Source organism: Balaenoptera borealis (genome assembly GCF_965194805.1).
Source record: "Balaenoptera borealis genome assembly, chromosome: X".
Classification (NCBI taxonomy): domain Eukaryota; kingdom Metazoa; phylum Chordata; class Mammalia; order Artiodactyla; family Balaenopteridae; genus Balaenoptera; species Balaenoptera borealis.
In genome coordinates this window covers 35984157-36012114 of record NC_138881.1, presented here as the reverse complement: position 1 = coordinate 36012114, position 27958 = coordinate 35984157, and the positions used below count along the sequence as shown (strand labels likewise).

The following is a 27958-nucleotide window of genomic DNA, read 5'->3' as shown; positions in this document are numbered from 1 at the left end:
GCAAAGGGAGTTTCCGCTCTTTGAAAAGGGGCTTTCTCAGCACAAGCTTGGAAAAAAATGTTGATGATTTATGCAAATTAGAGAGGAAATGTGCCCCGAGGGATCTTGGCACAGAAGCTCAAGTCGGAATTCTGGATTCGAGGCTGGCGGTGTCTCTGATTCACTCTGTGACTGGGGCTGAGCCATTGAACCTCTCTGTTTCTAAATACCCTCATCTATAAACGCGGGCTAACAACCCTGTTCTTCCTGCCCCTGAAGGGGAGGCAGTAAAAATGAATGCAATGTCGGGGAATTACTTCTAAGAGCCATCGATTAGAACTACAGCATATGGTCTTAATGAGAGCTTGTTTCTGCCGCAAATTTTTCCCTGCGCCCTATGATCACTCCAGCTAGAGTGCCACAGAAATCAACTTCTCTCTTCAGCTATCTTCACATGCCGCTCTTAAAATCACAGAGGTCTTTAAAACAGAACTCCTGCCTGCTCCGGGTGTGCATTACGAGGCCATGGCTCCTGGCTCTTTTCGACACAGAGCCACGCAGCCCAGATTTTCTGAGATGGTGGTGATTTAAAATATTCTGTCCCATTGTCAGACCATGTGTCGTAACATGTGTCAGATCATGTGTCCTGATCATTGCTTCAGAAAATATGGTCACTCACACCTTCACGGGAAAGGAAGCACCTGCTTGTTGCCTAAAGTCCTCTTTGGAGATGGATGGGAATAAGCAATAAAGCTGTAGGGACCAACTGATTGATTGAGCAGTGGATATATAAATAGTGGAGGGGGAGGGGGGAGAGTGTTAATTTGACTCAATCATTACTATGTGCCAGGGTCAGGTGGGGCGAGTTGTCTGTTTATTAAGTAGCTAAGTTTGTGCTGGGCACTGGGCTAACGACTGCGGTTACAGAAACTGATAGACAACATCCCTGGCCTTGGCAGCTTGCAGTGCAGTGAGGGACAAAGGCAGGTAGCAATTAAGAAGCCAAGGGCATGCTTTCAGGCTGTCACGAGAGCAAGGACAGTTTGTGGCAACACAGGGAGAGCTTCACAGAGGCGGTGACACCATAGCTGAGTACTGAAGGATGAGCAGAAGCTCGTGGCAGGGTGGGGGGGGCGGTGGGGGTGTGTGTGCTAAGAAGGAGCAGGCATTCCAAGCAGGGGGGCCCTGCAAAGACCTAACCGCAAGCTCTGTTGGTGTCCCACCCATGTCCCTCCACCCAACCCGGAAGGCACCTGAAAAGATTTCCCAAATACAATGAGGACTTCCTGAAACCATCAGAGGGAGTTCTCGGGCCTCTGAAGCATGCTCAGCTGGCCACCATATGGGCGAGCAGATCCTAAGTGCTTAGCTTCCCAGAAACAACCCTCAACTAATGCGGAATGAGAGCTGGGGTGTGCTGGAGCAGTGGTACTAGCTCTGGAGAGCCTGACTGTTACATATTCAGAAAATTTGCAAGCCAAGTGTTAAAACATTGGTAGCTTCCAATCAGCCACAGTGGGAATATTTATATCGTGGCCACTGGCAAACACTACAAATTGGGACTTTCTTTGTTCTCCCAGAAAGCTGGTTTACCAGCACACCACTGGATGGGAGTTGGTGGATAAATACTCCAGCTTCCTCACCCCTCACTGGGGCAGTGCTGAGGGGTGTGCTACACAGGATCTCAGAGAGGCACCAGCAGAATTGAGCCCCAGTTGCCCATATCGGTAACCTGCTCACAAACGTACCGGTATATCGGCCTTCCTCCCTTCCCTGTCTTGATTCTCATTCCCTCACTGTGCTTCCTGGGATCACCTCTCTTATGGCCCCAAATCCTTGGCTCAGGGTCAGCTTTGGGAGGTACCCAAATTAAAACAGGCATGGAAGCAAGAGCCGTGATTGTGGAGGGCTATTATACCAGGCAGAGGATGTTGAACTTAACCAAGGTGTCTCCGGTCTTGAAAGAATTTAAAGAGGGAAAAGACAGCAAGATCAAGTTTGTATTTGAGGAAGGTCCCCTCCCACTGGGGCCTGTGTGACAGATGGAAACAAAGGGAGCAAGACTGAGGCAGGAGGATGGTAGTGATGGTTTCGAAACATGAATGTACCTAACACCACTGAACTGTACACTTACAATGGTTAAGATAGTCGGTTTTATGTTATGTGTATTTTACCACAATAAAAAAAAAATGGGGGGAAAAATTGAGGTGGGAGAACCAAGAACTAGGTCAGTGGGAGAGTCCAGGGAAGAAATGATAAGAGTGTCGGACACCCATGGGAGGTGCCACCCACAGAGAACACGATGAAGTTGTCCTTGCCACAGCACTGCTTGTGGATCAAACTCTGAGCACAGCCGACGTTGTAGGAGCAGATACCAGAAGAGGAGGACGAGACCCAAAGGAAGATTGTATCAAGGAAGACAGGGTAAAGGGAATGTCAAGAAGGAAGTGTCACCAGGGTCACAGGCCAAAGAGAAGTGGTTGTGAGGATTAAATAGGTAAGGGGTTAGTAGCTAATACAAACTTCTCATTGACTCCTCACCAGAGCCCTACATTAAATTCAGTGACCTTGCTGAACTCCCTTATTAATTCTAATAGTTGGATTGTAGGTTCTTTTGGATTTTCTTTGTGCACAAGCATGTCATTTGAGAATAATGACAGTTTCACTTCTTCCTTTCCAATCTGGATGCTTTTTCTTTCTTTTTCTTGCTTTATTGCACTGGCTATGACCTCCAGAATAATAATGAACAGAAAGAGTGATAGCAGACATCCTGTCTAGTTCCTGATCTCAGGGGGGAAGCTTTTAATATTTTACCATTAAATACAGTGTTTGTTGTAAGTTTTGTTTGTACATACTCCTTATCAGATGAAGGAATTTCCATTCTCTTCTAATCTTGCTAAGCGTTTTTACCATGAATGGGTACTGAATTGTATTTCTGTATTTCTCTGGGTGACCCTGGGAATGTAACTTAAACTGTGAACTGTAAAATGACCTACTGCTTTTGCATTAGATATATCTGGTTTCAAATTCCAGCTGTACCATTTTCTAGCTGTGATTCTGGGCAATTTAATTAAGTTTCCTCATATAGAAAATGGAGACAATTATAACTCCCTCATAGGAATCTGAGATTATTTTTTGTAAGTTCAAGAGCCCAAGAGGCTGGTTTTGAAGCAGGACTAGGATTTAACATCCAGAGCCTATGGAATTAGCTCTCTGCAGAGGCTGATGTTCCCAAGAGCCTTTCCATCTCCTGCCCCTTGCTGAGGATTTCCCAGAATATTTCTGATGATGAATGGGGATGGACCTGAGCTCTTCCAACCATGTCCTTGCACTTTGCCCCCCAGGACTAAGGGAACAAACATATAAGTGGTTGGTCCACTGTGACAGCTAGTCTCCAAAAATGCCCCCACCCATGACCCAGGCATCCTGGTATGCACACCCTCATGTAGTCCCCTGCTTTGGAATCTGCGTGAGCTTCTAACTCTCTTGTAATTAGGTGAATCCACAGAAGTGATACCGCATGATGTCCAAGGCTAGGTCAGAAAAGGCTTTCTAGATTCTATCTTGGTCTTTTGGAACTTGGGCCACCATGGAAAAAGTGATACTATCCTAAGACCACCATGCTGGAGAGCCCACAGATAGGAACCACATTCTACAGTCCCAGCTGAGCCCAGCCTTCCAGCCATCCCCACCAAAGCACTACACTTGTGCATGAAGCCAACTTGGACCCTCCAGACCAGCACATCCACCACCGGAGTGCCACTGAGAGCCCCTAGCTGACCCCACATGAAGCAGAAGAATCACCCATCCTAGTCCTGTCCCAATTCCTGGCCCACAAGATAATGAGATACAGTAACATGGTTGTTATTTTGAACCACACACTTGGGGGCTGTTCATTGTGCAGCGATAGATAACTGGAATATCTACCTTATGTGTTTAGTCTTTAGTCATGGAAATACGCTAAGCAAACCTGTCTAGTGCTCAAACCTATGATATCCATCTTGTTTGACCCTATTCTAACCACTTAAGTTATTAACCAGATTCAAGTATGCAGTATTTAAGTACTGAGAAAACAGTCAGAGAGGGAAGTTGTTTCACTCAAAATTCTCTACATGCCTTTGTGTCTTAAATCCTTCTATTAACAAGAAGGGGTGTAAACAGATAATCCTTACAGCAACTTACAACGTTGGTACCATTAGGTCCAGCCATTTTTTTAAGGTTGAAGAAACGAAGCCTCAGAGAGAAAAACTAACCTGCCCAGGGACTTCCCTAGTGGTCCAGCGGGTAAGACTCCGCGCTCCCAATGCAGGGGGCCCAGGTTCGATCCCTGGTCGGGGAACTAGTGCCCACATGCATGCCGCAACTAAGAGCCCATATGCCACAACTAATCATGCCACAATGAAGATCCTGTGTGCCACAACTAAGACCTGGTGCAGCCAAAATAAATAAATAAATATTTTTTAAAAAAAACCACTCGCCCAACATCACACAGCTAGTTAAACGGCAAAGTTGGGACTGAAACCCAATACTATAAACTGCAAACCAAGGTTTTTTGTTTTTTTTTTTTTGGTCCGGGTTGGGGCACTTTTAGTTGGTAATCAGGGGAATCCATTCATAGTAGCACAAGGAACAGAAGGGAACTGATGAGAAGAACTCAGGAGCAGTACAGGCAGGCCCCCACAGGGGGCAGGAGCCGGGCACTGGACGCCCTTCAGGAACCCATCTTTGCCCTCTCTGGGGCCCTGTGTTTCTGAAGGCACTCTGTTTTTTACCGCATTTCTTTATTATTCTCTGCCTTTCTGCAGACTGGCTTTCCCTGGCCTGGCATCCACAGGCTCGAACGCAATGGCCCCGCGGTCAGGCAGGGCTGACTACGTAATTTGTGGGGCCCAGAACAAAACTAAAATGCAGGGCCCCAGCCAGGGGCTGGGACCTCACTCTCCCCTTCCCACACGCCCACTGCCTCCACCCGAGGTACTCGCTGGCCTCCAAGGGATCACGACCTCCATGCTGGGACACATTCGGTGCCGGGATCCTCAGTGGAGGAGAGGGCCCTGCCAAGGGTCCGGCCAAGAGTGCTGCCACCTTGCCCCACCCCCAAGGCGCCGTGAGGCTCCCCAACCCTGACCTTCCCGAAGTCAGTACCCAGGGGCAGAGGGTGGTAGCAGCCCAAGGCCAGGGTGGTGTGTGGGAGGCCAAGCAGGGCCAGGGTCACAAGGAGGTGGGGAGCTGGCATCTGAGGACCCATCATCTCAGGAAGGTAAGCCGGGGCGGAGGGCGGGAGGTGGAACCATGCATGAGCTGAGGCTCCACTGTCCCACTGGACATCACCTACCAAACACAAATTTGAAATAATATTATTCAGAACGTCGAGATGGCGACTGCAGAGCATTAAATCCCAAGGATGGGGCCCATGACACAGGGCAGCGTGACTGCACTGGTCAGGCACCACGCAGCCAGCCCTGCCCTGACTGACCAGCTTTCTCTCTCCTGATCCCCCATTTCCAGGGGAAAAAAAAAAAAAAAAAAGAACAGAACTGGCTCAGCTAAGGGCAGATTCCACCTGCACCTACAGCAACATAAAGGCTGCTGGCATCCCAACCCCACGGAGGAGACAGAGGGCAGCTCCCAGAGAACTGGGATGTGAACCAGGAACAGAGCCCAAAAGGTCCCTCTTGAACCCTCTCCTACCACCTACTAAGTGATGTCATACTGTCTGTCACATACCCTGTGAGTATATGAGCAGAGGTGGCTGGCTGACCACCCCAGTAGCCATCCCCCCCTTCCTTAGTAACCTGAGGCAGCAATGGCCTCAAGCTAAAAGGTACCATTCCTCAGCCTCCCTTGCAGCAAGAAGTGGCCAATGAGACATAAGTAGAAATCACTAGGTGGGACTTCTGAGAAATCTTTATAAGGGAGGCTGACTCAGCTGGATGGGGGTGTCCTTATCTCCCCTTGTCTCTCCCCTTCTTGCTGCTTGAACGATTCAAAGCAGTGGGTGGCATGATCAGATGGAGGAGGCGAGTTTGGGGACGGTGGGTTCCATTGTCCCATGAGGAGTCCTCAAGGATCTGAATTAAGGATGGTCGGATGAGGAAGAGCCCAGGATAGACGTTAAGGAGGTAGGACCTACAGGATTCGACGGTCAGGACCACATCCAGTACCTTTCGTGTGCCAAGCAAAGTAGAATATAAGCTCCGTGACGCAGGGACCGTGTCTCTGTTGCTTACCATTGCATACCCTGGGCCAGCACAGTGCCTGGCACAAAGTGCGTAATCCCTAAGTGTGTTCCAATAGATGAATGAAGAATGAATGAAACTGTTCCAGGAGTCATTTGGGGGCTTGACTCCTAATTGTTCAGGAGCATCCGTCCCCAGGGAGCCCCTTGTACCCATGGAATGATTCCCAAGTACGACTTCTCTTGCTTTGTGCCACCTGTGAGTGCCCGTCATCCCCATGCTCAGACCCAGGCTGGGTTTTTGGGGACCTGGAGGACGAAAACCATAGGAATGCCACCCTGCTCCGAGCTTTTCCCAACTCTGGCTCTGATGTGGTTTGCAGGCCAAGTTAATGCCCCTGTTTCCACAACATCACTTCCTCTGCAGCGTGAGAAAAGAGGAAGAAAACTCGCTCTGTGACTCTCCTCTTCCCCCAGGGAAAGCACAAAGCTGTTGGAAACAATAAAAGCAGCCCTGTGTAAAGGGGAGACTTTTGTCTGTGCAGTCAGGGGTTGCTGCGCCCGCGACTTCCTGCAGGGACATTCGGCAGCTTTGCAGATAAATAAATGCTGACATTCAGAATGACCAGCCTAGAACACTTTTATGAGCCTTTTCTCCTCCCCAGGCTGTACACAGATAATAAATCATATTAGCAGCCTGAACCTCTGGTTCAGCATCACTTGTCACCAGTTCCCCCTGCACGAGGGGTAAGTGAATTTCGGCAAGACTGTGCTCAGCTACGATCCGGCCACGTAGGATTGAGGCCTGTGGCCTCCTTGGAAATCACTTGATGTTTCCAACCTGGGCTGGCCACAAGCTGAGGTCACAGGGTCCGGCTGGTCACTCCAGACCAGACTGTAAAAGAGGCGGCTGAAACCCCAGCCTTCTAATCAATATTGGGTTGTTACTTAGAAAATAAACGCTTTCATTTCTTGGTTAATTATCATAGGAACATGAGCCAAAATAGACAACTGTCAGAGAGAAAGACAAAGAAGGAAGGGAGGGAGGATGGGAGGGGTAGAGAGAGAGAGGGAGGACAGACTATATCACTAATCAGAAACAGAGACTAGCCATTTTCCTCCTCCATGTTCTGCCTAATATAGTGACTTACACCACAGAAGCATTCAACAGATGTTGGAGGAATCAAACTGGAAGGGAGAAAGTTTACTTTCAGGTAACCGGAAATGAAATTTGTCCTCATTTCAGGCTGCCCAATTAGTGACACAGAAGGAACAACTGGTTAGGTTTAGAAAACGGGTGGTGGTGGGGGGGGGAGACGGCGGATGACAATATGGATTACCTGAATATATGAATTTTTAAAAATCACATCCTCTCTTTGGCTACCGGAAGGAGCAGGACAGCCCAGAGCACCAGCAGCAGCTCTCCAAATGGCAGATATGGTCCCGCTGCCCAGCATCTCGGAGCTGTTGGTTGAGGTAGATGACTGCCTTCCAAGAGATGTGACCTCACAGCTGGTGAGGGCTGGGACTCTGGAACAAGCTGCACAGATGCACGGATCAGGGTGTTCCTTATGTGGTCTGTGAATTAAAAGATAACCACTGAGCTGCAAGTCACGCTCCCCCCACGCCAACACCACCACCACCAGCCTGTGGAAGGGAAGCCAATGAGCCATGTTTGGTGGGTGTATACTCCTTTCCTGTGATATGTTCAGAATCACTTCAAATGCAGCTCCAGGCTGCCTGACCCTGAGCAGAAGCCTACGGAGAAGGAACAGGGTAGGGAAAATGGCTGAGATCAAGTAAAAGCTGCTTTGGGTATGTGCCCTAGCAAGTTCAAACGCTGCCAGGCTGATTGGCTGGGGGGAGGGGTGGGAGGTTAATATATTTTTGAATAAGAGTTTCCTGTTATCTGCAAACAGTCACAAAACAGCTAGAGATTTTATTAAGGTAAAACAGTCCTCTTAGAAGGAGCAGTGGTTGGGGCCGTTTTCTCTAAAATCACTTGCCATCAGCGATTCTGTCAATCATTTATTCGGACACCCATTCATTTCACCATTATTTATTAAGGCCTACTGGGTGCCAGTCACAATGCAACGTGGAAAATATGTAGCCCTCAAGTGAACACTAAGTTCTGTAGATGGGTCTGTACTTTTGATTCCAAGGTGAACACTAGCATAATGTTTAACCACCCCGGACTCTGGGACACCTGGGTTCAAATTCCTACTAAGTCATTTAGCTTGCTGGGTGACTGATAGTCAATTAACTGACCTTTCTCTACGCCTCAGTTTCCTGATCCGTAAAGTTCAAGGGCTTGTAAAGTACTCGGCACAACGCAGAAGTGGCAGTTACTATTACTATTAAGCGCAATCCCTCCACCCCACCCCAGCTCTGATCCGTGCCGCACTCCACCGCTCCGTGGTATTTCGGAGGCTGTCCAGGCCCTCCGCCGCTGGGCCGTGACCCTGGAAATCAGGTCAGGCACCAGTCAAGGCGGCGTGTGTGTGTGTGTGTGTGTGCGTGTGTGTGCGCGCGCGCGCGCGTTGGGGTGGGAGTGGGGGGGTGGCTTTCTTTGCGTGCGGCTTTCCCCAGGGCCTCTGGACAGTCTAAAAACTCACTTGGGAGGAGAGGAATGAGCGTGAAGTGGCTCTTTCGATCTGAGACACCCCCTCCCGGAGGAATCACCCCCTCCCCCCAGCCCAGCGCGGAGTGAAATCTTAGAAGCCGCCGCTGCCGGGTTTGAACAGAATGCCGGAGTCGGTGGAAGCCGGAGCTGGTCGGCCCGAAGGTCAGCGAGTTGTTTTGAGTTCTCGTACCCGGAAGGGGGGGGAGGCAAGGAGGAGAGGACGCCGGGGCCCGAGAGACCCCGCGTCAGAGCAGAAATTGTTTGTGCTCCGGAACAGGCAGATAGGCGGAAGCCGCGACGGGGGCGGGTCACGTGCGGCGGTGGCGGCGCAGCTGGCGGGGGAGCCGGGCTGGGACAAGGGCCGGGCCGGGCCGGGCCGGGCCGGGCCGGGCCGGGCCGGGCGGGGGTGGCACGGGGCGGCGGCTTTCGCAGCCGAGGGTGGAACCGGCGTACTCCGGACGCTGAGAGCGAGTGGTGCCCCGAGCCCGGGGCGAGGGAGGTGCGCGAGTTATGGAGGGGCTGGGGTGGGAGCCAGCGTGCTCGGAGCTCTGCGTGGTGCCGCACGGGCAGGACGAGGGATTGCTGGGGGGGTGGCACGGGGTACGGAAGCGGGCCCCCCAGGCAAGAGTGGCGATAGCGGGACTGACGCGGAGACTGCGCGGGCGTCTCAACCCCGAGAATGGAGGCGCCGCTCCTGTAGTCGCCGGCCTTGTTGTCTTCTTGCACGCAAATCCCGGAACGACCGGAACCGCCATCCCTGCCTGCGTCCCAGGGGTGCCCCATTACGCGCGGGGAAGGCTGCATCCCGCAGGGCGACTCCGGGCGGGGCAGGCTGCGGAGGTGCCTCCGCGGAGGGTGCGGGCCGGAGTCGTGGTGCACACGACCCACACGCCTCCCCCTCCCCCGGAAGAGCGGGCGAGGGAAGGCGCGGGCCATCTGTGGGGACTCCCCGGGGCTGTGGGAGCGGTGCGGGGACCGCAGAGCGGGAGAGGGTGCTGTAGAGAGACCATTGGCCCTACCTTAAAGACAGGGGTGGCCTCGTGGCCGGGGTTGAGGAGTCTGAAGCTTCCCCAAAGTAGCGAGCGCTACTCCGGCGTGGGATGGAAAGAACACAAATTTGGCCATCCGCCAGAGCCCTTGGGGACGCCTGACTTCGGTGCCACCCTCCGAGTGGCCCGAAGTGTCCCTCTCCGCTCCGTAGTCCACGAGGTTGAGGTCCGAGGCCTAGAAAAGTGGGAGGGTGCGGTCAGGCCTCGGACGGGAAACCCACCCAAGTTCCTCTCCGACGCCACGCGAGAAAGGCGCGGAACAGTCGTCTCGCAAAGTTTCCCGCCCCCCTCCCATCGGGGAAGGGCAGCTCTTCCGGCGGTGGGGGCGGGGGAATGGCCTCGGCCCGGGGAGCGGTGCTAGTTTGTTTTCCCGCGACCAGGTCGCAGGAGAGGGGCGCGGGCCACCAGCGTGTTCGCGTCCCCAGAGTGGCGGCGCTTGGCCCGCTGCGACGTCTGCTCGGAGTCTCGGCAGCGGGAGCTGTGCAGAGTCTGGGACGACGCGAGACGCCATTTGCATCCCCCCCTCCCTCCTGCAGGTTGGCGGGGGCCGGGGTGTCGCCCGCCGCGGAAGCGTATTCCTGGCAGTGACACTGATTAGATGCTGTGTCGGTACGTGCACAGAATCGGGTGGGCCTTCACCTCTCCTGTGCGCATACACTTTCTGTTGGAAAAGTTGCGGGTTATTCCCCACCCCCCCCCCTGCGGCGCACAGCTGCTGTCTCCAGGGCGGAATTTGGAGAGCACGTTTGCTCAGCCCGAGGGAGAGAGGATCGCGCCGGCGCTGGGAGGCCGCCGGGCCCAGGCTGCGAAAATCCAGCCCTGGCTTTGCGTCGAGCTGCCGAGTGCGGCGCTTACGCGCGCCCGGCCAGCCGAGGCCTGGTTTCCATCTGCCCCTTTTGCCTCCGTGTTAAGTTCGCCGGGGAAAACCCAATGATCCGTGCAGAGCCCCTCGGAGGAGAACACCTCCCCGCCCCAAGCCCGATTCTGACCGATGGAAAAAATGACAGTATAGGTCAGAACAGGCTGCCCGCGAGTATTAATGCGGCCGTCTCCGTTCCCGGTGCTTGGGGAGGATGGGCGCCAAGCCAGGAAACCGCCGAAGGAGGAGCCTGCCCCTTCCCGGGCTAGAAAACGTGGATTCTTAGAGAGACCAGACAAACATGGGCAGACAGCTGAGAGAACTTAGCCCATCTAAATACAGGTTGTTCATGTATCTTTCAAGCAAGATAAATCTTTTTTAAAAAAATCAAGTAAACGTTGAGTCAGTTATAAATACTGTGAGAACTAGTTGATCTGTAGATGAAACTCCGCTCTCTGCCTGCTATTAAACGTGTGTGCAGGAGGTGCCGGGCTGAGCATGATGTATCTTAGCACAGCCCGTGTGTGTCCTAAGAAACCGCGGTCCCCTGTGCACTCCACCTTCGAGGACTCTTACTATAACTCTAAACGGGGATTTCGTTTAGTTGTAGTTTCTATATGGGGGTTGCTTGCTCCTTGCAAACTCCCTCCTGAGGTTGTTTGTACTTCAGACTAGATGGTCCTGGGTTTTGGCTTTTATAAGCCCACATTTTTCTCTTGCCTTTTTCTTTAACCTGCGTTCGTGCTGCTGGGTGCCGGGGAGTCCCCGCCCCCGGCCCCCGGCCCCAAACGTCTGCCGCCGCCGCCCTCGGACTCTCAGTCGCGCACCACGCGGCCTCGGAGGAGGGGAAAAGTGAACGCTCCGGGTGGCGCTCGAGAACTGGAATTCTGACTTAGGGCTGCGGGTTTGTTCCGGAGGCTGGCCGGCAGCGGCTTGGGAGCCAGAGGCTGTGAAGGGGAAGCCCCGGAGGTGACCCTGAGGCTTCGGGAGCAAACCCAGGAGGCACCCGCGTCTTTGTCTTTCGCGGGGCTGGCCGCCTGGCACGCACAGTTCCGATAAGGATCAACTGCAAGAGCGAGAGCGCACCGCCAGCACATTTCAGTGATTAGGCGAACGCCGGCAGCCACGTAAGGCAAAGGCCATTTGCGTTGTCTTTGAAAAGGAAAAGGCTGTCCCACCTAATGAATTATGAGTGACCTGGGAGAGGCCAGGCGGGGAGTGAGTGGCGCCGAGGCCTCCTCGGGGCGCTTCTTTGCCCCACCTCCGCCCCATCGCGCAGGAGACCCCATTTCAAAGGAAATTAGAAATCTGACCCATTCTATGTACGTAAATAGTGGTGCATTTGTGAGTCCCTAAAATGAGACTCACCAGCAGCCCAGGGACTGGGGCCTGCCGCCTGCCAGCTCTGGACCAGTGTTAAAATCTGGCTAACTTATATCCCCAGAGGATGTGGCTTTTGCCCAGCGCCTCTAAGAACTGATTTATAGGAGGTGGCCTTGAGCCATCAGAAAGGGTGTCCTGGAAGAGTCTACCGAACGTCCTCTAAACCAGTGCTGTTCGCCCAAGGCCTCAGGGAGAGGGTGGGTAATTGTGCCTGAGCCCTAGCAGGAGCTTCCCATTAATCCAGTCTAAATGAGCACCATTAAAGCAAAGTTCCCCCTTCCATCCCTACCACACATGAGGGTCTTTAAGGGAAAATCTAGTGGAGACAGTTTGAGCCCATCTTGTCTTCTTAACTTTTGTGGGCAGCAGTGCCCTTTCTACCCTGTGCAAACCCTGCCTTCAGCCGCTTCAACCTGGTAAGAGGGTACCAAATCCTAACAACAAACATTGTAGCACTGTATGCCAGGCAGAGTTCTGTGCACTTTATATATTAACTCTTATCCTGAAAACAACCCCGTGAGTTAGACACGTTATTGGTATCATTTCACAGATAAGGACACTGAGGCCCAGAACTGTTAAGCGGCTTTGTCGCACAGTTTGGGCTATGGCCAGGATCGCCCCCGACTGAGGAATGTAGGGCTGTGCTGCCCCCCCCCCGTGTTGTGTAGTGAAGGTGAGCTGTTTGGGGGGGTGTTGGACCCCCCACCTTCCAAAGGGTTATGGGAAGAGATGAGGAAGCCTGACATTTGGCCCTTATTTTGCACGTTATTGTGGCTCCGCGGCGGAGAAGGGACCAGGGAAGGCAGTGCAAAGGCCCCTGGCCCCACCTCGCCACATAGCATCCGGCGGTCACGTCCGCCGGAGGTGACTGGGGACTGGGGACAGCCGATTGCCGAGGAACTCCTTATCGCCGAGAGTCAGTGGTCCCGGGAGGCGGAGCTAAACTACCGCCTGCGGGGGCGGCTGGGTCACGCCGGTCCCTGGGCTCCGGGCGCGCCGCCGGGCTCCTCTCGCGGAGCTGGCCGGACGCCCGGCAGCGCCTTCCGCACCTCCTGGCTCCCCTCCGCTTGAGCCGCCAGCCCTGGGCACGCAGCCTCACGGCCGGGGGCTGGAGAGGCCAGCTAGGCAAGTCCCGATTGGGACGGCTGGTTCCGGGTTGCTCACACTCACCCTGCCTCCCCCAAACACTCGTCCCCCTTTCCGGGCGCGCGCGCCTGCGCGTGTGTACACACACACACACACACACACACACACACGTCTCAAGCGCGCAGCCCGCCTCCCGGGCCTCCGCCTTCCCTTCCTCCTCCCCTCTCCGGCGCTTCGGAAGCCCGTGGCGGTTGTGTGCTGCACGGGGGAAGATTCAGGGTGGAGGGGCCGCGCTGCCCTGCTCCTCCCCAGGGTCCGTGCACACGCTGGCACCCCTGGGACGTGCAGCCAGGCCTGGGGATCCCCAACTCCCCCGGGAAGCGGCTGGGGGGGACCTGTGCGCTCTGTGTTTCATGATGGCCCGGGGGGGTCAAAGGGGAAGGCTACACAGTGGGGCCTACGCGTGGGTGGCGGTGACGATAAATCCCCTCTCCGCGAAGGCTGGCCGGGTCTCGGGCCACCGCTACTGGGAGTCTACCCTGCATGTCTTGTATTGGCCGCAGCTTGACGCCCTGCGTGCCCGGGCCAGAGTGTGGCCCTGTGTGTCTTGGGGCGGGGGCTGTTGTGATCGGAGGCGGCTGGGCGATCAGCTCCCCATCTCACATCCTCGAGCCTTTACTTTTAGCTCGCGAAGACCCACGGGCCCCCGCTACCCTAGCCACCGCCGGGCCCGAGGAGGGACAGGCTAGCCTGGCGGCAGGCTGGCCTACCCGCACTTGCGGGCATTGAGAGAGGCTCCGAGACCCCGGCCGGCTGCCGAGCCGAGGGAGGGAGCGCAGCAGCCCGCGCGCCTAAGGCAGAACACACGCCTTTCCCGGAACCTTGAAACCCAGGGGAGCCGCTGCCATCTTCGCGTGACGAGCAGCGAGACGCCGGTGATTAAGTGCTTCTTTCCGGCTCCCTCTCCGGGTTGCGGCTCTCCTCCTTGCCAGGGAGGGAAGGATAAAACCTGGGGGGAAAAAAAGCACACTACTGCGCTCTCCACTCGCCCTCGATGTCCTCACTGGTTTCCCAGGGTGCGTCTGCGCAGGGCGCCCTCCCCCCTTGCACCCCGCCTTGCCGAGGATCGAGGCTTTGGGATAGCCGCATACCTCAGTTTCCATCCGCCTCGGCCCAGATCTGGGAGTTTAATGGGGGGGGCACACATTGCCGTAGCCACCCGTCCCCCATCTCTTCTCCTCTCGTGGGGATTAAAGTTTAATACAGGAATCCCCCACCCACACCAGGGACTAATCCTGCCGCCCCTCCTGGGATTAACTCGGCTCACAGGTCCATAAAACACTTCCGGCGCGGCCAGAGGGTCTGTCTGCAGAAACACTTTAAAATTGTCCTCCCGGGCCTGGAGTCGGAATTGACCCGGTGGAGGGAAGTGAGTAAACAGACGGTTGTAAGAGACTATCCCGTGCGGTTTGCAGGCTGTGGAAAGAGGTGCCTAAAATGTGGGCCGTCGGGGCTGCTTCAACCCAGAGGGTGGCTGGGGTCTCAGTAGACACATCTCAGAAAAGGATGCAGCATTTGCTATATGACATTGATCTGGAGGAGGGTGGATGCAGGCAGGAGCTGGCAGGTTTCAGCTGGCTTCTGGCCCCAGTTCAATGAGGAAGACTAGATTCCTGAAACTTGGTGGGGGGGAGTCTGTCTCCTTATCTGTAAATGGCAACAGTAACACTCATCCTGCCCCTCTCAGGTGGGATTCTGAGAACCAAAGTCTTAAAGCACTTTGTAAACGGGGCCTGACCCCCTGCACATCACTGTGACTAATGTTCAATCTCTCTTACTCTAGAAAACACAGTGATTTGCTGATTAAAAACCAAAACAAAGTAAAAACCAGCTCTTCCTCAAATCCATGCAGGAATGTACAGATAAAGGGAATCCAAAAGCTGTTTAAGATTTTGAACATCCTTTTCATTTACATCACTTCAAATTAAGTTTCTGAGGTAATGGGAGAATCTTTGGAATGCTCTAAGAAAAATCCCTCTCAAAAGTGGGGTTAAATGGAAAGAAAAAAGACCTCTAAATTGGGTCAAATCACATTTTAAGGAGACGAAAACGGGATGAAGAATATAAATTCTGAGTAGCTTTCTGGCTCCCGTATCCTTCTCTTAGTCTGGAGAGCAGATGCTATAGATAGCCACGCCACCCCCCAGAAGCCCGGAAGTAGGCCCTGACTCGGGCTTGATCAGCTAAGGGCGAGGTGACTGGCGTTTAGGGTGGGGACAGTGACGAAGGGCAATAATTTGCTTAAAATGAACATAAGAAAGACCTAGGCCTGCCTCTGCGTCCTGAAGGCCCAGAACTGCTAAAACTGTGTGTGGGAGGGGGCGCCAGGTGACCTCCTTCCCCGCAGATGGACTCATGCAGCGTGACCGGCCCCAGGTGGCGCCCAGGCGCGCTGGGGATAGAGGCCCAGGCTGCGCATTCGCTCAGCCTCGAAGACTGCAAGCGGGGGCCTCTGGCTGGACCGCCCACCGACCTTTCTCTCCCCGGCCAGGCCCCGAGGCCTCCGGGCAGGGTCTACTCGCCGCCACCCCAATGCCCCTCGTGCTGCGCCCTCCCCTCCCTGGCACCCGGCCCAGATCCCGAGGCCTCCCCCGCCCGCAGCCGCCGTTCTTCCCCTTGTGATTCAATTAGCAACGGTGCAGAAAGCCTGTTTACCTCTGCAGGCCAGGGCGACTCGATCTGCGTAAAAAGCCCTAACGCCAGCGCCGACCAGTAGGGGGGGATTGTCCTATAGATTATTTCTCCTCCTGGGTTTTTTTTTTTTTTAAACGGGAAGGCTTGGTTGGAGAGGGGGTGGGGTGGCGTGTTGCTGCTGTTTTTTAAAACACCGTATTTGAAAGAGAAACAAAAGCCACACAAAAGCCGTTTAGGAGGTACCAAGGCTGTTTTTACATATAAAAAGTGCAGCGAATACCAAGGGGCCCCCAGCAGTGATAAACTAAATGGTTGGCCGATTTCGACAATTAGCAGTTAATGTGTTATCTGCGATCTGCAAACAAGTTTTGAGGCTCGAAGGACACCAAATTCCTGTTCCAGTCGACAGCGTTGTACTCGAATCTGTCGGGCACCTCCGATGCTCTCGGTTTCCCTGAGTGCGAATCCAGCTTCGGCAAACGTGGGTTTCCCGAGTTGGAGTACAGACTTGGGTCTCAGAAAATTCACTTGGGCAGCCGAGAAGCCTCCGCCTGCATCGCCCCTCCGGCCCGAGCTTGTCTCTTTGTTCCAGTTTCTCCAATTTTTTTTCCCACTCCCCCCTAATTTCGCAGACCTCTTAATTTTGCACGTAGTAGGCCTCCAACAAATGTGGAATGAGTGTCAGAAACCAAAGTGAGTCTCTTGGCCTGGAAGGCAGCCTGGTGCGCGGCCTCGCCCTCGGAACCCCATTTGGGTGCCCAGAGCCCTCTGGCCGCCGCAGCCTGCGCGCCGCTTCGCCCTGCGCGGGCCGGAGCGGGCGGGGGAGGCCGGGAGGAACGAAGCGCCCGGAGCCTGCACGATGATAAATATTGCGCAGACAGCCCATAAATAATTTGCATTATGTTCAGCTGACAACGCAGGGCGATTAATTTTAATAGCTACATATTTGCCTGGGCTGCTGCTTTCGTAGGCCCGGTAATGAAAGGCGAGAGGCCGTCCTGGCTCTGTGCTCGCGGTCCCGGAAGGCAGCCGGGAGGTGCGGGAGAGCCCGACACGGCGTCTCCTCCAGGCAGCCTCCCGGCGAGTCTCAGCCCCTGGGCCCCCCTCTCGCTCTCCGGGCCGTGTAGACGTGGGGTGCGCGCGCGCCGCGGGAGCACCCCCGGGGCCTCGAGCAACAGGAACCACCATAATGACACTGCACATTTGTCTATATGGGGAGAGCCACTTGTGGACCAGGAGACCCTCCCCAAGGCGATGCGCCCCACCCGGACCAAGTCCGGAGTGAACTCCGGAGGGGATTTCATGTTCCAGTTTTGGTGGCGGTGGGGAAGTGCTAGTGCTAGCCCGCCGAGTCACCGGTGGGCCCCAGCGCGGCAGAGGCTTTTCCGCCCTCGGGACCCCGGCAAGGGGCAGAACAAAGCCCAGCTGCCCACGCGTCCTCTCCGCGCGCGTCCTGAGTCCTGCGGTCTTGCGCCCCGCGGGAGCCCCCTCTAAAATGCTTCCCGAGCTCCTCGATTAAAAGGACCGCACACATAAAAGACGGAAGAAGGGATTTGGAGCAGCTCTTAAAAAGAGGGGGCGGGGAGGGGAGCGCAGCGAAGAAGCACACGGCGCAGCGGCTGCCGCGGTCCCGTGGTGGCCGGGTGCGCGCGTGTGCGTGTCTGTGTGTGCGTTCCGATGACAAAGCCCCGCCGCCGCCTGCGAGCTCCAAGCTGCCTGAGCACTGGTGGGGGAGGGGAGGGGAGGGGACGGGAGGAGGGGAGCCAGCGCTCGCGTAGGTAGCGGGGAGTCGAAGCTTCCCGGGAGAAAGAGTTCATTCATAAGCTGGAGGAGGCCTCCTGGACGGGCCAGGTGGAGCCTCCCGAAGCCAACACCTGTGTATTTTCTTATTTGAAAAGGGGCGAGCGCATCGATCATTACCATATTTTAATTGCCTTTCGCATAGGTCATCTCTAATTATGGGTTGCGAGGAGGGTTGGCCAGGGTCTGTAAGCCCTTTATTATGTGTGTGCGTGAGTGTGTGTGTGTCGCCGCTGAGACAATGCGCCCAGCTTATCGAAATGCCAATCCGAGGGTGTCCGTGCGCGCCTGCGAGGCGGTCACGACGTGCTGGATCCACGCAGACAGACCAGGCTGCGTGCACAATAAAAGCCGAGCAGGCGGCGAAGGGCCGCGCAGACCCACGGGTTTTCTTTTTAGAAACGGTGGTGCGAAAAGACTTGACAATAATAACACGCAGCAGAATTAAATCAGGGCGGGAATAAGAAAATGCATTTTTGTTTCTAGAACCGCGTACTGTGTTTAACCCATCCGATCCCCCAAGAGCTTTTTGTGCCCACGTGGAGGCCCGCGCAGGGACAGGTGCGGGGCAGAGAGTGGCTTTGGGACTGCCTGGTGATGGTCCAGGACAGCCACCTTATTTTAAAATAATACTAATCTCTTCCTTTAATTCAGCGTAGTTGTCAGCTACAGTGAAGTGGAATCCTTAACGATGTCTGTTTTATGGGGAATGATACCCGGCTAGTTGAAAAGGAGAAAGAAAACATTAAGGGTTTTTTTAACTTTTAAAAGTCTGCATTTCCTTAGTTTTCATCACTTGCGGAAACCCTTGAGGCAGAAGCCGATTTTAACTTCGTCTGAGGGAGCAGCCGGCAAGGTTGTTGGAGGGTCAGGGGTTCTTAGGAGGCTATTTTGGAGATGAGGGGGTGGGAATCAGTGAAGAGCTGTTGGTCAGGGGTGGCCAGCAGCCACTCTAAACTTGACTTTATCAAAGGAGCCTGACATCTCTGAGCCACCATGCTGTTTCTGGGAGTCCCGCCTGGCAGAGCCAGGGGCTGGGGTCAGAAGCCTCAGAGAGTTAGAGGGTTTTGTACCAGCTCTGCTTCCTGCTCTGCCCCCCACACCTGGCCTCCTGGCCTCACCAGCAGCCTGCTCTGCCCGGAGGAAGGCAGAGCCAGATGACTGGTCCAACCCCCGAGAGACCGCCTGGCTTTCTCCTCCCCTGTAATCAAAACCAGATGCACTTAAGCGCCTTTCATCAGAGGAAGCCCAAAGCCCTTTAACAGGCTTCAATAAAAGCCTTGCTAGGGCCTACCAGCCTGCTCAACGTCCAGGCCCCTGTGCCCATGTCTCACCTGAGGAAGCCTGGGGTTGCAGACAGGGTCTCGCTCCTCCCAGAGGGGCCCCAGAAGCCAAGGACATCTACCCAACCAAGGCAGCCTTTCCAGGCAAGTAGGGTGCCAGGATCCCTGCCAGGTGTGTGAGTACGGACTCCGTTGATAGGAGAAAAGAAACAGGCATGGAAGAGAAGCCAGCAGCTAGTGCTTAAGGAAGGATAAGAGCGGCCTTGTGAGAAGAAACCAAGGGGGGGGGGCTAAGAAAGTAGAAGTGAAGTGAAAGGGTGATGACGATCAGATCAAGATATTCAGAAGGGCTCCACGGTACTTGGACCACCCCGCATTCAGAGCCCCTATCCTACTGTATTGCAGTGTTTCTGTCTCCCCCACTAGACTTCAAACTCCCCAAGGGCAGAAACTGTCTTATTTATCTTTGCAAGCCTGGCACAAAGTACGTGATCAGGGCTTCCCTGGTGGCGCAGTGGTTGAGAATCTGCCTGCCAATGCAGGGGACACGGGTTCGAGCCCTGGTCTGGGAGGATCCCACATGCCGCGGAGCAGCTGGGCCCGTGAGCCACAACTACTGAGCCTGCACGACTGGAGCCTGTGCTCCGCAACAAGAGAGGCCGCGATAGTGAGAGGCCCGTGCACCGCGATGAAGAGTGGCCCCCGCTTGCCACAACTAGAGAAAGCCCTCGCACAGAAACGAAGACCCAACACAGCCAAAAATAATAAATAAATAAATAAATAAAAATTAAAAAAAAAAAAAAAAGTACGTGATCAAAATGTTTGGGAGATCACAGGTGTGGTGGAAAGCGCTGGAGCAAGACACATCTGGGCTTAAGATGGGAGCTCTGCCCCCAGGGGTTATATAACCTTTTTGAGCCTCAGTTTCCTTATCTGTGAAATGGGCATGAGAATGCCTGCATCACCAGATTGGGGAAAGATTTGGTGAAGTAATTGCATGTAAAGCAATAATAAGGTTTTAATCAATAATAATAATAATAAGGTTTTAATAAATGTTTTACCCTTGTTCTTGAAGGAGTGAGGAAGGGTTGGGGCTGATATTGTTTGAAGCATACGAAGAAAGGTCCTAGCTGGGCACACATCTCACTGGCCTGAGATTTGGGTCAGCAGAGAGAATTGTTTCTAAAATGTGTGTTGCAGTAGCCCTGTGAATTGGAGCTGCAGGACTCCACTGTCCAGCAGGCAGGCAGCCCCAAAGCTGTGAGCTCGGGGAGCCGTGCCAGCCTTTGGACTCAGGCTCTGGGGAGGGGGTAGGTCCCAGGCCCTTGGGTGCTCCTCTGCCCATTCTGGCCTGTTCAGTAGCTCCTCACCTCTCACCTTCCCACCCCACGCAAAATGTGGCCTATTTTTCTCCACATTGCAGGCGACTTGTTCTTTTCTCCTGCTCCTTGGCTGCTGTGCTTATTGGGTGTGTGTGTTGGGGGATGGGGATTAGGACCTGGCCCCTCCATCTTCCCCTCCTCAGTCTTCCACATTCCAGATGTCTTGCAGCCCCTCCCCAGGTCTCCCCTGAGCTCAGCATTTCCCCAGGAGGGCAGGCTAGGCTGTAAGTTAGGGTCGGTGGGCTGACTGGGCAGCAGGGGCCTGTGAGTACCTGCCTCAGGGGAGGAGAAAGAGGGGGGAGGGGGAGGGAGAGGCCAGGGGTGCTGCTGGGTGATTCTGTGGGTGTGGCCAAGCAAATGTGACTCTGAGCATCATGAATGGAAACGTATTTGTCTGGACTGTGACACAAATGGGGTAGTTGGGTGCCAGGGAATGAGAAGATGTGGGGTTTGTGGAGGAATTGGGAAGAAAGTGAAGTAAGCTGATCCCTCTTCTGTATTCCACCCCACCCCCTCCCCGACATGAGAACCTTCAAGAAGAGGCAAGGAAAATGTGGGGTGGGGAGGGGAGGGAGGAGGAAAGATGGGAGAGCAAAGCTAGGCCGGTGGAAATGTTCGGTCCCTCTCTCCTGCCCCGTGAACTGGCTGCCTTGTACAGCCAGCGTAGGTCAGGAGGCAACAACACATTAATGGGGTCCTTTCAACCAGATCCTTTCGGGGAAATGTGAGATCAGATTTGAGGAGGAGACAGGTCACCGTCTGTCCTCCAGGGATTCCATAAAGAACAAGGCGTTGTGTCATCCAAGGTGGAGGATTTGGGTTGTGATGAAATATGTCCTGTTCTCCACACTTCTGTTTTTAATCTGCTCGCCTTCTTCTATGGATTTCACAACATGTTATAAAACTGACCTCCCCTACTGACTGTGGTAAGTGAGGGTCAGAGCTTGTCAGCTGCAAGGGAGCTAGTGTAGAAGCAATTGAATTCTGCTTGTGGACTCAGTGGGTCCAGAATTTGGTGGAAATTCCGGGAGCTGGAATCATCTGGACGCTGCCTCCCCCGCCTGTCCAGCTGCTGGCTGAGACCTCAGCTGTGTTCTGCAGCACAAGCACAGGGCTCTCTGTGTGGCTTGGGCTTCCTCATAGTATGGTGGCTTAAGGGTAGTAGGACTTGAAGTTACATAGCAGCAGCTCAGGGCTCCAAAAACAAGCATGCCAGCATCACCTCTTCCAACCCACCCTCAGACATCATGTGGTGTCATTTCTACTATATTCTACTGCCTACCATGAGTCGCAGGCCCACTCAGATTCAAGGGGAAGGGACACTGAGAAAAAAAAAAGAAAGAAAGAAAGCCATGCCAGGCACTCTTGAGAGCTAAGCCTAATTAGCACTGGCTCTAAACAGAATAGTCTATGTTATAATAGGAGCTTGTACCCTCAAGAGGCTGTATAAATTATATGGGGGGTGAGGGGGAGACAGAGAGCTAAAATTAGGCCAGGGTAAAAGAAATAGAGCCGTAAAGCAAATATGGGTTTTATGAAAAATAGACGATATCAAAGGACAGCTCTCTCTGTGAGCTTGTGAAGTGTGGGAAGAACTGAGGAAGAATTGGTTGGTGGAATCAGCTGGGTTTTAGGCCCTTCAGTGTTGAAAGGGAAAGCAGGTAAAGGACAGGACTGGGAATCTGGCCACCACCATCCTTCACCCGCCATCTTGGGGGGATCTGTGGTAAACCCTTCATCGCTTCAGGCAACATTAGTTTCACGATTTGCTTGCAAATCACTCTTTTTTTTTTTTTCAACATACAGATATCTTTCTGTGGTACAGAGCTGGAAATGTAGTCAGTGCATTTGCTAAAGTGTGGAAAAAATAATACATTACTCTAATAATAAATTACTCAAATACTTACTGTTCGTCCCCTACCCCCAGGTGTGGTTTTAAATATCCAGCATGGATAGTGTTGTGACTGAAAGGAGCTGGGTACATCTCTAGGGCCTCGGGTTCCCATTATCCTTGTCTCTAACCCCTGAATGGAGAGTTTGACTTCTAATTTCATGCTAGGGGTTTCACAGGCAACATAATTGTATTTGCCTCTGCCTTTGATCTGCTATTTGATCTGCTATTTCATTGTGGCTTGACTAGGAGACAGAGATAGCAACGTAGTGGAAAAACACGATTTTGCTTTGCTTCGGAATTGGCAGTTATTATTTTCTCTGGCTCCCTTAATGTGACACACATTCCCTAAATCTGAAATCTAATCATTTTCCCGTTTTTGAAATTCCAAAAGGCATGTGCACCCTCTGGCCTGCTTTCCTTTTTGCTCATGAAGATTTCATTTTCAGCAAGGCTTTGGGGCAGGATGCTCATGTTTTTAAAAGATCTCAGTGAACATCGAAGTCCCAGAGTTAGTGGAGAACTCCTGGGTGAACTGGGACCTACCTGCCCCTTTCCTGACCTCACCCCAACTTCCCAGGATGCAGCTGGTTCACCCCAGCCTCTCTTCAGGTGATTAGGGTCTGTAGGGCTGAAAACCAGGTCTGCTGTGCTGGAAACCAAAGAAACCCAGATGCAGCAGGAACCTTGCGGGTCAGAATTGAGCAACCTCCAGGGTAGCCCCCGAAATAAGCTGGCTTCTCGAGCAGGGTCACCACATCAGGTTGTGTAGTTTGTGCACTACACTAAGGTTCCCAGCCAAGACGGGGAGTGAGGACTTGGAATTCAGGCCCAGAGGCACCTTTCTCCAATGCTCCCAAAGTCACCAAGTAGGCTAGTGGCAGTTCTGTTTTCAGGGCAGAGGAGAAACAGATTTTCTCTCTGATCAAGAAGAAAAGAGATGGTGACACAGGGCAGGACGGGGGTCAAAAGGGCATCTTGGGAGCAGAGCGGGCCAGCCTTAGACTGCAGATCAAGTCAGTGTTGGCCCAGCAGGTTGGAGCAGTAGGCCCGTTACTCGCTCTTTGTTTTGTCCCCTCTCATCTGCAGGGTCCAGTGTTCATAAACTACTGAATTACTAGATCCCTCCTAGGCTTTATTTGGCGTTTTAAAAAAAGACAGGGGTGTCACTCTACCTATGTGTCTTGTTTAGCCAGCAAGGTGGGATTTGAGGGGGGGATGTTTTCTTTGTTTTTGAATGTGAAGCCTTTCAGGGATGTTGTTAACCGCAGGCCTTTATGTTGTGGGTGTAGGCATTTGAGTGTAAGACCCTAACAGGTGGTGCCATAGAGTTGGACATCCTAACTGGTTACCTGTGAACTGAAATTCACACTAATGTGTAATGGACGAAAACAATTTGCATTTAAAAGTGGAGGATCATCCAGAGAAAGTAATTCCTAGTCAAAGTTAACTCCAAAGAGGGATTTTTCTGGTGTCAGCAGTAGGGTCCTAGGGGAAGCCTTTGGAAGCCTTCTAAATTAGCCCTGGAAAGCTTACTCTTGTTCATTTCTATAGTGGACAGTATGGGTATGTGGAATTGCATTAATATTTGGGAAGGTATTTTCCCAGTAAGGCCAGAAATGGCATCTCTCCTGAGAACAGCAAATTTGCTCTTCCTTTATAACTAGGAATGTACAGGCCAGGAGCTCCAAATCCATTCTCCTCCCTCCCTGTTTCTTTCCACACTTTGGGTAAATTGAGCTGAGTATGTTGAAGGAAGATACTTTCAAAGAACATTAGTTACATCATTGTGGCTGAGAGTTCTCAGAGTTTTATTCTTCTAAATAAGTGTGTGTTTTTAATTTAAAAAAATTAATTTGTATTTTTCACAAAGGACTGTTTACCCAAAGTTTATGAAGCCAAATAGTATGTAAAGGCTTGGTACAAAAAAGCAGTCCCCCGGGGGCACCTCCCTCTCTTGTTCTGCTGGTTTCTTCTGGTAGATACCATCATATTTGTAAGTAACACGTAGATGTGGCCTTCTCTGAAATAATCCATAATAATAATATCATCTGTTGACCTCCTGCTATGGTAGAGGAGGATTTTAGTTCTCTGCATCATATTTCCCCTCCCCCACTCTCACAATAGAACTGTATCATAATTTCTTATTAAATTCATATCCAGTGTTTACTTTGTGACCACATATAGATTGTTTATTGATGAGGCAAATGAGCTTCAGTGATTGCATTTCCTTTCTTGTACGATTTTTTTTTCCTGGAGTTAATAATTGCCTCATTTTTTATTTGCTTAATTTTCTTTGACCTATGACTAATTTTCCCACACTCTCCAACCTCTGTACAGATCATCTTGGGACAGTTTTCTGCGTTCACATCTTGGAGACCATCTGCAAATAGGCTGATCTTTTTTGTTTTGTGTGTTTCTTTTTTCATTCCCATTTTCTTTAAGTCTGAAACCTTTTTTAGAAGTTTCTAATCTTCCATTTAGTTTTATTTTCTAAAACTTTTCTTTTTATGAAGTGTGGTGGGAGTTTTACCGATTTCAAAGCGGGGGAGGTAGGAGGTGGTGGTATTGTGTTTGGATGGAAAATTGCATCTCTACAGCTCAGCTTATGTCAGGAGCTGAGAAATGAATCCTAAGTTTCTGAATCTTGGTATTTTGCTTAGTTTAAATAAACTTTCACCATTTTCCCTAAACATCAACCTTTCAGAAGTGATGACTGTTACTCCCTGGAACCCTGGAACTATTCAGTGTTAGCATATTTTTATCCTCCCTTCCCCTCCCAGAACTGATTCTACATTTTTAGAAGTAAAGGTTATTTTAAAAATAATTAATTGGCCCTTCCCCAGACCATTTACTGCAGGATTCATGCCCTTTGTTTACATTCATTTCACTGTTGCCTTTTATTTGTGTTTAGTGAGTCATTTACAAGTCTGCCTTCCCACCTAGATTGTAAATTACCTGAGGGCCAGGGGTGCCTTTTTACAAAATTCACTTTTGTACTTTTGGATTCCCCTAGGGACTAAGCCAGTGCCTTGCCCTTAGCAAGCTCTCCATAAACGCCTGTCAAAAAGCGGACAAGTAGAGTGACAGTCTTCTCCAATCAAGATCCCTTAAAGAGAGGTAACTTTCAAATCCTCTCTTGCCCCGAAAGCGGCTTAGAGACCCCTTGAACGGCAGGGACTGTGCTGCAGGCCTCGCCCCCCCGGGATGAGAACAGCCCAAGTTGCGGGATGCGCGGCCGGGCCGCTGGGCGCGGGAGAGGTGATAACGCGTGGACCATTCAGGAGTCCAGGAACCGGAGGTCGTTTCTCCAGATTAAAATCCGCTCTGGCGTGGCGGCCAGGGGCGACTACAGGCCGCGCTTTGACCAGGAGCGGCCGCCCCGGGCCAGGGGTCAGCCTTGACCCGCTGCGCGGAGGGGCCTCCGGAGGGAGCGGGCGTGGCGCTCCGGGAACGCCCGCGCGGCCGCCTCGGCCCGGCCTGCGGCTCTGCGGTCCCACCGCCGGGGGCAGCGCCGCCCGCGCCGCCCGGGCTAAGATGGCGGCCGGCGTGCAGCCCGCGCCCGGGGGAGAGGCGGGTGCAGTCCCCCAGGAGCCGGCGCGCCCGGCCCGAGCCCCCAGCGGGGAGGCCGCTCCTGCTTGGCCTACGGGGACCCCTGAGGACCCAGTCCTGCCCCCTCCCCAGACAAGCTCCCTGCCCTGCGTCCTACCTGGATGGTTCCTAAAGGGATGTTTTATCACCCAACTCCCCCGGATTCCTGATAGGGGGAGGTAGGGACAGGCCCTGGCTGAGATGAGGACTGCGAGGAGGATGGCTGTCAGACTAGACACAGTGGACAGAGGACCAGTGGGTACCACTGGGTGCAGGCCTCACCCCCAAGCCATTTCCTCCCATCCTGGCAGCTCGGCCGCTAAGGCATGGGACACAATACGCACAGTTACACAATACCCATGACCGCAGGTCGCGAATCCTGCCCGATTAAGATACAGGGCCCAGAGCTCTTGAAATCAAGAATGTCTGGGAAAACGGGGTACATCCGGTTGGGAAATCCATAATATAATCCAGTAAAGGCTACAGAATGTGAGCCGCCCATCACATTTGCACTGACATCAGTATGCGCACTGTGTAGGCTGCCTTCTTCCTAGGACACTCCAGAACCTGAGGCCCAATTTACCAGAAATGGCATTGATGAATACTGTCCATTCTGAGTGATCTCACCTTGGGCTCAGGTGGGGAGGTCAGAAGGGCCACCCGAGGGAGTAGCTGAAGCAGGTAGAATCACAATGGTAAGAACGGAGAAGTACCCGGAAAAGCTTCCCATTGCCCTTTGTAAACTGCAGCCTGACACCTCCCACTGGTTCAAGATTCCATCCAAAGTTTGCAAGTTGCTTATCAGCTCAGCATGAGAGGCTGAATGTGAACTTTTTTGTTTTGTTTTGGTGAAATAAAGTCGTTCTGCATAATGTTTGCACCGGCTGGTTATTCTCATGGAGAACAACACTTCCTTCACCCACCCAGGCAGCAGCCACGCCAGCCTTTCTTTACTTCTGCAGCCCCTCTATTAATTACCTCTCTCTTGCCCCAGTTTAGGCAGCCCCCGGTGCTTTGTTCAAGTACAGCAATAAACCCAAGACTGGGCCTAATCCTCCCTGGTCCTGACCTTCCTTCTAGCGGGCCTGGAGCCTGTGGGCCCTCCTGCCCCCCCCCCCAGCTGATTAGGGCCAAGGACCCTGCTTGTTGTGTTTGTGTTTTCTCCCCTCTGCACACTTGATACTTTTCAGACAGACCGCTTCACCAAAAAGAATAAATCGTGTACAAGAAAAAGTTCAAAGCGGCCCTTTGGAGCCGGGCCTGCAGGAGCCAGCCTGCCACCTAGCCAACCATCTGATTTCTAAACCGTAGCCCGCGCCAACGGGTTACCGCAGACCTTGCACCCACCGAATTCCTCTAGTAGCGCCAGCTCGGGTGGCCCGGGGGCACCCACCTCCAGCCTTGTCCAGCCCCGTGCCCCTCCCGGGAGGCGCAGTAACCATAAACGGTACGACAGGCGCCGGCCGAACTGGTTCGGTAACGGCTCCCTGGAGACCGTCGCCTCGAGCGGCAGGCCCCATCTGCAGTTCAGCTGAACGAGTTAAGCTGCCCCGGGTGTCAGCGGCCCGGGGTGGGGCCTGGACGAGAGAGAACCAGCGGCAGCTCCGGGCAGCCGCGGCCTCAGGATCCCCCAGTTACAGAACTGGATGGACCTGACTCCTTGCTCCCGAAGGGCTGCGTGGGAGGCTCGGAAGACCCCAGGCAAGGGTTGGGGCGGCGGCTTCCGAGCGGGTCCCGAAGTGTGAGGCAGCGCTGGGGACCTTGGAATCGGAGGGGAGATGCACCCTCCTGGGTCCACCCCACCCCCCGCCCCGGCGGGCGGGGAAGACCCTTCTGCGCCAAACTAGCTGGGAAAAGCTGCAGCACCCGACCCTCAGGCTCCTGCAGCCGAGATGAGCCCATGATACAGGCAGGCAAGGGAAGCGCGGCTGTCCGCGCAGCCCCAGGTGTGCTAAGGTTAACTGGCCACCTCCGGGACAGCCTGCCCCCGCAGTGCGGCCTCTGCCTTCCACCCTCGGGCGCCGGCCGGATCCTGGGCAGCACGGGCCACCGCCCCGGGATCGCCGGGCTCAGCCCGGCACGGCTCCGCCTCGGCCTCACAAAGGCCGCGTGCGGCTGGAGCAGACGAGGAGCGGCCACAACTCTCAGATCTTTAATTAC

At 53.5% G+C, this 27958-nt stretch overlaps 1 protein-coding gene and 1 long non-coding RNA gene across 4 annotated transcripts in view; one reads left to right on the top strand and one right to left on the bottom strand.

Annotated features, from left to right (window-relative positions):
• Positions 1 to 10489, bottom strand: part of LOC309621179 — an 82633-nt gene extending 72144 nt beyond the window's left edge. For all 3 annotated transcript variants that reach the window (XR_014239788.1, XR_014239789.1, XR_014239790.1), the window contains exons 1-2: positions 9800 to 10489; positions 7498 to 7735 (exon numbers count right to left, since the gene is read on the bottom strand). This is a non-coding gene — a long non-coding RNA (uncharacterized lncRNA). The remainder of the gene's footprint in view (positions 1 to 7497; positions 7736 to 9799) is intronic.
• The window catches only part of BCOR (BCL6 corepressor), a 116213-nt gene continuing 96966 nt past the window's right edge, over positions 8712 to 27958 (top strand). Inside the window, exon 1 of the mRNA XM_082378043.1 lies at positions 8712 to 8942. The gene's annotated coding sequence lies outside the window, so the exon portion shown is untranslated. The remainder of the gene's footprint in view (positions 8943 to 27958) is intronic.